This window comes from Choloepus didactylus, chromosome 5 (genome assembly GCF_015220235.1).
Source record: "Choloepus didactylus isolate mChoDid1 chromosome 5, mChoDid1.pri, whole genome shotgun sequence".
Taxonomy (NCBI): Eukaryota; Metazoa; Chordata; class Mammalia; order Pilosa; family Megalonychidae; genus Choloepus; species Choloepus didactylus.
The window spans coordinates 91,318,130-91,327,600 of record NC_051311.1 but is presented as its reverse complement, the minus strand read 5'-3'; positions in this window follow the sequence as shown (position 1 = coordinate 91,327,600).

Here is a 9,471-nt window from a genome sequence, read left to right as displayed (position 1 = left end):
ATGAGTAGCCAGAATTTTGTTTATGAGGGGTTAGACTCAGGGAGATTAACAAATATTGATTCATTAAATACTGTTCACCTACTGTATGCCAAGTATAATACTATGCCCTGGGGATATAAGAGTGGAGAGAGACACTCTGCTCTCAAGGTAGTTATAGTTCAGTGTAGAAAACAGATGGGATTATAATTTAGTGTAATAAACATACATAACTTGCATTGTGGTATGAAGAATTGAGAGTCAGCAAGAAAAATAATGGGGTGGAGTGACAGAGGTGTTGGAAAAATCTTCATGGGAGAAAAAATGTCCTAGAGGAGACTTGGGCTAAGTCTTAAGGACAAGAGGAATCATCCAAGTACATGGGTTAGGAATGGAAAGGACAACCCAAGCAGAGTAAACAGAGAAAGGAACGAACCATACACAGTTCAGAGAACCAAAAATAGACTTAAGTTAAGGATGTATGTAGCTGACAGTGTAGGCACTGCCTAGTAGGTTGTTCTAGTTTGCTAATGCTGCAGAATGCAAAACACCAGAGATGGATAGGCTTTTATAAAATGGGGGTTTATTTGGCTATACAGTTACAGTCTTAAGGCCACAAAACGTCCAAGGTAACACATCAGTAATCGGGTACCTTCACTGGAGACGGCCAATGGCGTCCGGAAAACCTCTCTTAGCTGGGAAGGCACATGGCTGGCGTCTGCTCCAAAGTTCTGGTTTCAAAATGGCTTCTCCCAGGACATTCCCCTCTAGCAAGCTTGCTCCTCTTCAAATAACATCACTCACAGCTGCACTGCGTTTTCTCCCCCCAAGTTAGCTCATTTATATAGCTCCACCGATCAAGGCCCACCCCGAATGGGTGGGGCCATGCCTCCATGGGAACATCTCATCAAAATTATCTCCCGCAGCTGGGTGGGGCACACTCCAAGCAAATCTAACCAACACCAAAACTTCTGCCCCACACAAGACTACAAAGATAATGGCATTTGGGGGACACAGTACACTCAAACCGGCACATTCCACCCCCTGGAACCCAAAATGACATTATCTTTCCAACTACAAAATATATTCATTCCATCACAATATCACAAAAACTTAAATCATTTCAGTAACAAAAGTTAAGTACAAAATCCCATCAAAATCAATTTAGGCTTGGTCAGTCCTAAGGCATAATTCCCCTCTAGCTGTGGATCTGTGAACCTAGAACAAGTTATGTGCTTCCAATATACAAAGGAGAGACATTCATAGGATGAACATTTCCATTGCCATAAGGAGAAACAGTAAGGAAAACAGGGTTAACAGGAGCAAAACAGTTCCTAAAACCCGCAGGACAAACTCCATTAGATTTCAAAGTCTGAGAGTCATTAACAGAACAATGTTGCATACTTGGGGCTTGAGACAGCGGGAGCCTAACCCTTCCTAAGGGCCTTTTCAGCAGCCCTTTCCTCTCCAAACACTTAGGTGAGTGCTCCAACATTTCCACACATTGGGGAGACCACCTTCTCGGCCCCACCCTCCTCAAACCTCGGGGCAGCTCCCGGATTCCCTTCCATCTCCGGGGCACACGCTCAACCCCTTCAGAACAGTGTGGTGGCAGCCAGGCTCTCCCCAATTCCCTGGGAATGTGCTCCACCCTCTTTGGGACCTCGGGTGGCAAAACTCTTCCAGAGCATCGAGGTGGAATGCCCACCCTCGACCTCCGGGGCAAACTCACCCTTTCCATGCGTGTGGGCTGCTCCACTCTCCCAGCCCAAGGCCTCTTGACTCCAGACCTCAACCTCCATGGCCCTGTCTTTGAAGAAATTTTTCCTGCAATTTGTTCCTTGTCTGTCTCCTCCAGTCCAGACTGGCAATGGCTCTGTCTATAAAGGTCTCGCAAAAGTTCTGTTGGCTTTGCATGAAGCATGCAGGGGTCAAAGCCATCAGACAATAGGACTTTCCACAAATCCTTTCTGGATAATTCCATCTCCAATCTTGGCTTGTACTGAAATGGTGGCTGGGTTCCATGTTTGGTTACATCCTCACGTTGGGCTGTAGTTTCTGGAATTCCACCCCCTGGAAGCTTGTAATTTTCCAAGCCATCAGCTTCTGGTTTCTTTGAACCCAAGAGTTCAGTTCTAAGTTTATCTCTCTCTGCTTGCATTTTACTATAAACTGCAAGGAGAAGCCAGGATACATCCTCCACATGTAGTCTGGAGATCTCCTCAGCTAAGTATTCCAGGTTGTTGCTTCCAGATTCTTCCTTCCATCTGACACCAGGACTCAATTTTGCCAAATTTTGTGCCACTTTAAAACAAGGATCACCTTTCTTCCAGTTTGCAACAACACATTCATCATTTCTGCTCAAGTCCTCATCAGAAGTATCTTTAGAGTCCATATTTCCATAAACAGTCTCTTTAAAGCAGTTTAGGCCTTTTCTATCAAGCTCCTCACAATTCTTCCAGAATCTTCCCCTTATCCATTTAAAAAGCCGTTCCAACATGTTTGGTATTTGCAAACACAGCAGCAAAAGCACCCCACTTCTCTGGTACCAAAATCTGTTCTAGTTTGCTAATGCTGCAGAATGCAAAACACCAGAGATGGATAGGCTTTTATAAAATGGGGGTTTATTTGGCTATACAGTTACAGTCTTAAGGCCACAAAACGTCCAAGGTAACACATCAGTAATCGGGTACCTTCACTGGAGACGGCCAATGGCGTCCGGAAAACCTCTCTTAGCTGGGAAGGCACATGGCTGGCGTCTGCTCCAAAGTTCTGGTTTCAAAATGGCTTCTCCCAGGACATTCCCCTCTAGCAAGCTTGCTCCTCTTCAAATAACATCACTCACAGCTGCACTGCGTTTTCTCCCCCCAAGTTAGCTCATTTATATAGCTCCACCGATCAAGGCCCACCCCGAATGGGTGGGGCCATGCCTCCATGGGAACATCTCATCAAAATTATCTCCCGCAGCTGGGTGGGGCACACTCCAAGCAAATCTAACCAACACCAAAACTTCTGCCCCACACAAGACTACAAAGATAATGGCATTTGGGGGACACAGTACACTCAAACCGGCACATAGGTCTTGAGAAAGGTACCTATTAAAATATATTTGTCATGTATATATTGCGATTTTATTCTTGTAATTCATTTTGTTTTAAAAGTATTTTTAATATATTAATAATTTTGTGGTGGTTATGAAAGAGATATCAGTTACTCACACCTTAGTATCAATTAGTTTAATCTGTTTGCTGTCCTAACACTTAGTTTTTAGATCAGGGACTGGCAACCTTTTTTTCTGTTAAAGGATAGATAGTAAATATTTTCAGTTTTGCAAGCCATATAGTCTCTATTGCAACTACTCAACTCTGCAGCTGTCTTGTGAAAGCAGCCATAGGCAATACGTAGGGGACTGGGCAAGAGGTTTGCAACAGGCAGCTTCTCCAAGGCCACAGGGCTACTCAGGGAACAGAGATAAGAATTAAACCAACGGCTTTGGGTCCCAAAAAATAGTGCCCCTTCCTAGGCATGCTGACCCTAACAACAAACCTCCCCAACTTTATCTGCCTGGGCAGCCCTTCCACCTCCCACCCCTTATTTTCCTCCCAGAAGCCAAACTATTAGAAGCTCTTCCTCTTGGAAAATGGATATGAAGAGGACAGGGGAGACTTCCACCATTCCTGCTTGACTCTTCTCCGGCTGGCGAGGAAGGAGATAGGAATCCTATACAGAGAAGTGGCTACTCTTTTTCCAGGGGTAAGCCTCCCTTTCAGGCTTATGTTGTGAAGCATCAGACTTCCTTTGCCACTGGCCTGGCCTATACATCGCACAAAAGTGTGCACTGAAATAATTTGACTATGTGCCATTTATAGGGAGTATTGCACTCCAATTCTGAATTTATTTCCCTCCTCTCACTCCCCTCCCCAACTGTAATAAATCATGGTTAGGTTTTAAGCCTGGACATAAAAGCCTATTTAACACATTACATAGCTGAAATTAAGCACTATTCCACTGCAGAAAGTTCTGTCATGTTCAGTTAATGTGTGGGTCTTAGACCATGAAACGCTCTCTGAAAGGCATAAAAATATTCAAAACTTAGGAATCCCAAGCCTTTTGGGGGAAAAAAAAAGAATAAAACTGGCTACCTTTAATAATTTATTTCTCTCATTCTTTATCCTCATTTGAATTTGAGAAATCTTTAAGGCTTAGAGGGGACTTGTTCATGCCAAACAATTTATCTCTATGAATTCCTTTTTTGTGCACTTCACATGTCAGAGACACACAATAATGCAACCATTACTTGCCAGTTGCATGAACTTTGATCTCAAATGGGTCATAGAGCAGTTTCAAACAAAGCACTAAATGTGAAATGATAATCAACTTCCATGCCTATGATATTACGAATTTTATTTTTCACATCATGTATACAATAGCATATTTTTTTTCTTTATTTTTCAGTTAATGACTATAATGCGGATACTGCTCAAAGTCAGGGACAGATCTAACAATTTTTTTGAAGACATAAACTCCTCAGAATTACACAGTCCAGGGTAATGTATCTTTCCTTCCTAATAGTTTAATGAACATTTCATGGTTCATTAATACTAAAGAATTTAATAAGAGAAAGTCCATTAACAAAAATCTGCCTTATAATGGAAAAATCTAATACTTTAAGAAGCATAAAACCAGTCACTGTTAAGACATGGTTTCACACATTTGCTCCTGATGCTGTGGGCTCTAATGCAAATAATAATAATAATAATTAAAAAGGCCTCAATTTAGCCAAACTCTATATCATTTGTATAATTCATAAAGGAAGTGCTAAATATCACAAGTTTTATATTAAAATGTGAGGCAAGGTGTTTATAACAAGACCATGCTATAGCTTCAGTATTAAGATATGTAAATGAATTTGGACCTGTGACTAAAACTGCTCAAATCCTGCTTGGTTTTGAAAATAATCCAGTGGTACAAATGGTGTGACTATAGCATGAGATTTTGTAGTCAACTATCTCTAACAAAATCCCCAGTACTTCTGCATGCACTGCTAGCCCTCTTTGGTTTTGATTATTTTAGTTTTGTTTTAGAGAACTCACAAACCTAAGAAACAAATAATCTTGTACTGGCCCAATTTAATAAGTCTAATAACTTTAAGTTATAACCTCATTTTTTAAAATGGTGATTGTGATTGTTTTTAAAATATAATTTTAGTGCTTTCTTTATGAATTATATAAATGACAGATGGTTTGGCTAAATTGAGGCCTTTTAAATTATTATTATTGTTATTATATCATTATTATTAGTTTGCATTAGTGCTTGCAGCATGGGCAACCAATGTGTGCAACCATATGTGTGCACACATAAACAGTAAATAGTTTTATAGCTCTTAAAGTGTTACATTTCTTGATTATAAGGCAGATTTTGTTAGTGACTTTTCTCTTATTAACTTCTTTTTAATAAGACTTGCAAAATTATTTATGATATTGTTCCTTCTTTGTAGTAAAACTCCTAGTTTAGTTCACAAAACCAATGACTGCAAAGTGAATTTACAACTTTTTAAATTTACTTGTAAATATTTATTCTGGATAAACTTTATCAGAAATGTTTTTGATATGTTGATAGTCACAAAGGTCTCCTCCTTCCACTATATAACTTAATTTAAGGTACATACAATAATGCAAGCCACTAACTGCTTGCCCTTTCAGTAAAGAAAGAACTCAAGTCAAATATATTTATAATTGTAATTCAAGTCAAATGAATTTGTTTTTGTTTTCTTTGTTTAGTATGACTAATTTTACTCCTTTGGGGTGTTATAGGCTGCAAAAACTGGCAAAGGGACAATCTTTATGCTCTTATAATGTGTGGCTCTCAAAGATTGCACTGAAATACACCCAGAGTTAAATATCTCTACGTTTGAGATTGACCATCAAATGTGATAAATCTAAAGACTGACTTCCTGACTCTCCAATACTTTCATGAAAATACAGTCTAGCCAGTGCTTTATTTAGCAGATACCCTCCCGTGGGCAAGCCATGGTTGTTCCAAGAGTCCTTTAAAGCATCTGAGAGAGGATTTAAACCCTAGGGCAGTTCAGAACGTTCCCATGAAGTGGGTCAGCAATGCTGCTTCCAGGTCAGAAGGTATCCAGAACAGGACATCCCTCTGTGAGCAGCTGCCTGCCCTGACACGTCCCTCTGTCTAAGGAAGCCTCGCTCTCTGACCTGGGTGGACAAGCTGAGCCATACACAAGGGTGACAGAGGCTGGTGAGTTATATGAGATCAAGAGCTTTGCTTGTTTATACTAAAACCCAAAACTTAGCATGTCAACAAGCAGCGCTTTCTGGGAACTCAATAACGGCCCTCTATCACCGCCCTCTTCCCTGACTCTGTTAATCATTGAGCTCCCTTTTTCTGAATTTAAGAATGAGTCATGGCTTTGACTCTTGGGCAGTCTGATAAAGGTGCAGCCTCAATGGCATGCCCCGCGTTTTCCAGGTCAAAGGAAAAGAAAAAGAAAGGGGAGAGAGTAACAACAATTACTGACTTAAGAAAGGTCTGTAAAGAGTGTTATTGTTGAAAAATAATGTTGACCTCGAAATGACCTTCAGTATATCAGCATTGCTGCTGGAGAATAAACTGAACCTAGGATAAAGTCTAACATCTTAAAAGTAAGGTTCAGCTTCTTTTATCCACCACATTTTGAGTTTTGGTAATTTTTGGTATATATGGCTAATTTTGAATGGGACAACCACTATCCTTATCTCTATAAAGCAATTGTTTCACTGAAATTTAAAGTGAGCACGTGTGAATGGTTCTCTAGGCAAGAAAATCAAATGTAAACCCTCAAATATTTTGAAGGCCTAGCTTAGTGATTGCATCACCCAATACTATTGATAAAACTGGGCATGATTTTGTTGACCTGAGGTTATTTGTTTTGTTACAGTCATTTTAGACATCCAATTGCTAATACTCTTTGGATAGCTTGAAGCCAAAATGATGGGTTTTTTGCTTTGTCAAATTGTATACAAACAAGGAAATCTGAACATAGAGAAGAAGAAAATCACATTTCAAAGAATCAGTAATTGGAATAATCTTCATTATTATCCTGGCAGATGAAACTTTAAGAGTTCAAATGAGAACCAAATATGTTAAATTAGGTCAGTGTGTGGTTTTATGATCAAATGTGTTGTTTGACTTAGTTACTAAATTAAAAACAAAAAAAAACAAAAAAAACAAAGTTCATCAACTGAGGAAGACCTGAGGTCACATCTTACCACATACAAGACAATCCCTAAATGTTGCCCTAAATCCCAATGAGCAGTCCACTGCTACTGAAATTGATTTTCTAAATCACTTATTGTTGAATGATAGGCTATTAAACAAGGACTAAGTAAACAAAAACATAAGTGTTTAGTAGATGACTTCATAATCCAACTTGCAATTTTAGTACAACTTCAGATCGTAAATGTTACATTTTCATAGCATTCTGTAATTGACAAAACACTTTCATGCACAAGCACACATTTTATTTAATCCTCACGATAATCCCATGAGGTTGGTATTACGATTCCATTCCACAGATGTAGATGGTGAGAATCAGCGAGTTTAAGAGTACTCAATATGGCTTCGTTCATTCAAACAGTTATTGGTTGAGTGCCTACAATGTGCCAAGCACAGCCAGTAAGTGGTAACCAAATCTTAGACCCAAATATAATAACTAAACCTACTGGTAGAAACTTGGGTTCGGTAACTCTACCAACATAGAGAAGAAAGCAGCAGCTACAGATCTATTAGAATTGCCACATTACTTAAAAGCTCTTTGCCATCCCAGCACTGTGCCAAGCTACTTTAGACAACACGATAGTAGAAAGTAATGGCTTTAACCCCTGAAGTACTACTATAGGCAAAATTGTAACACAGACCTGAGAACCAGCTAACCCACTCCCACCACAGGGCCTTTCTTTACATGCTCTCATCCCTGCACCTGAGTCCTAACTTTTTAACTTAACTCTTATTTGTAAAGCAATCTGAAACAAAGTAGGTACTTACAAAAAAAGATAAGTCTTATTATGAAATAAAGAAAAAAAGCAATATATATATGATTTTTTAACTTTTTTTTATTGTGAAATAAAACGTATATGCAGAAAAGTGATAATGTTCAAAGAATGATTTAACAAGTAGTTAGAGAGCAATTTTCAAAGAATGTTATGGGTTACAGTTCCACAATTTCAGTTATTTCCTTATTGTGAGATACATATACCAAAAGGTGATAACTTTCAAAGTATGATTTAACAAGTAGTTATAGAGCAAATTTCAAAGAATGGTATCAGTTACAGTTCCACAATTTCAGTTATTTCCTAAGTGTGAAATATAACATATATACAAAAATTTGATAACTTTCAAAGTATAATTTAACAAGTAGCTATAAAGCAAATTTCAAAGCATGTTATATGTTACAGTTCCACCATGTCAGTTATTTCCTTCTAGCTATTCAAGTACTCCAGAGACTTAAAAAAATTATTTATATAAAGATTCAGAATTCATAATCCTTTGTTAAATCCTACCTACATGTTTTTAAAAGGGAGATTTAATCACAGATATAGAAGAGAGCATGGAAATAGTGAGAAAATATATGTGCAACTCTATGGCAAAAAAATAAAAAATCTAGGGGAAAGTGGTAATTTCCTAGCAAAATATAAACTACTAAAATTAGCCTAAGAATTAAAACCTTAACAGACCAATAATCACAGAAGATAGCTAAAAATATACCTTTGAGAAAAACTATAGGCCAAGGTGGTTTTACAGATAGCTTATCTCTAGGCTTATAAGACTGATAATTCATGTGATTTAATGTATTATAACTCATAGAAAAACATTCCATTTCCTTTTATGCAGCTAGTAATACCTTATTAACAAAGCCCCAAAAAGAGTACAAACAAGAAAATTATAAATCATTTTTGCTATAAACATAGACGCAAAATTCTAAACAAAATATGGCCAAACTCATCCAGCAATAAATGATAAGAGCAGCAAATTGAGTTTATTCTAGGAATGTAACGATAGTTCAATGTTAGACAATCTTTCAAGAAAATTCATTACACCAACAAATTGGGCATGAAAATGAATACTGTTAGGAATATAACAACAGTATATTAAAAAAGGATATGTCAAAATGCAGCACCCATTCCTACTAAAAAATCCTCTAAATAAAATAGAAGGAAAATGTGATAGAGACTAATTGCCAAAAATCAAGACCCAACTTCAAACTAAAGAGTAAAATGCTGAAGCAATTTCTATTAAAATCAGGAACAAGTCAGCAATGCCCACATCAACATTACTGATCAATATCACTGTAGTGATTCCAACTAAGGCATTAGACAAGAAAAGGAAATAATTCATATAAATATTGGAAAATAAAAACAAAATTATTCTTTTTTGCACGATATGATTATAGACACAGAAACCCCAAAAGACCAGTTTTTAAAACTAATTACATAA